Genomic DNA, 664 nt, shown 5'->3' with positions numbered 1-664 from the left:
CTCTCTTCCTCCCTCCAGGAATGCCTGGACCATCTCCTGGCATCCCATGGTGCTCTTTCATAGTTCCATAGCCCTTGTTAAACACAGAAGAATTCTTTAAGGGGAGGGAGAAAGAAAGGGAATCTGCTCCTCTGGTTAAGAAGCTGTTCTTTCTATCTGAACTTAAATCCTTGTGTAATACTTGAGGGACTGTCTGGAGATACTCAGAAGTAGGTGAATAAAGTTGTGTGTCTAATCTCTTATTATGTTGTGCACACTTTCTACTAATAATCTGATAAGATTGGGTGTAGAATCTTTTTAAGTAAAATTAGAGAACTCAGAATTCACGGAGACAGAGGGGGCATGGCGACACTGACATTATTTGTGGGCACTCCATCTTCTCTGCTTGTGTGGAGGCAGCTCCTTCAGCCTCCCCTTTAGTGTCCACTGACAGGCCTGGAGGCTTGCCTATACGTGACCGTGTCGCATGCATTCATGGGCCACAGTGACACCACAGCCTCCTTTGTTCGGAGCCACATAATTGCTCTCCAGCCCTCTTAGCTACCATATGGTGCAGTGGAAACCAACTTAGAGAGTCAGTCGGAGGGGCCAAAAGACTGACACAGGAAGAGGAGGAAGATCAAGAGACGCCAGATGAGATCGATTTGTGTTCAGTGTGTGAATG

At 46.5% G+C, this 664-nt stretch overlaps 2 long non-coding RNA genes across 2 annotated transcripts in view; one reads left to right on the top strand and one right to left on the bottom strand.

Annotated features, from left to right (window-relative positions):
• The window catches only part of LOC116094001, a 760-nt gene extending 325 nt beyond the window's left edge, over positions 1-435 (bottom strand). Inside the window, exon 1 of the long non-coding RNA XR_004119919.1 lies at positions 357-435. This is a non-coding gene — a long non-coding RNA (uncharacterized LOC116094001). The remainder of the gene's footprint in view (positions 1-356) is intronic.
• Positions 436-555: 120 nt separating this feature from the next.
• The window catches only part of LOC116094000, a 9,219-nt gene continuing 9,110 nt past the window's right edge, over positions 556-664 (top strand). Inside the window, exon 1 of the long non-coding RNA XR_004119918.1 lies at positions 556-653. This is a non-coding gene — a long non-coding RNA (uncharacterized LOC116094000). The remainder of the gene's footprint in view (positions 654-664) is intronic.

The sequence above is a fragment of the Mastomys coucha genome, unplaced genomic scaffold (genome assembly GCF_008632895.1).
Source record: "Mastomys coucha isolate ucsf_1 unplaced genomic scaffold, UCSF_Mcou_1 pScaffold16, whole genome shotgun sequence".
In the NCBI taxonomy this organism is placed as follows: Eukaryota; Metazoa; Chordata; class Mammalia; order Rodentia; family Muridae; genus Mastomys; species Mastomys coucha.
The sequence above is the reverse complement of the archived record's forward strand: the minus strand, read 5'-3'. Positions and strand labels throughout refer to the sequence as shown.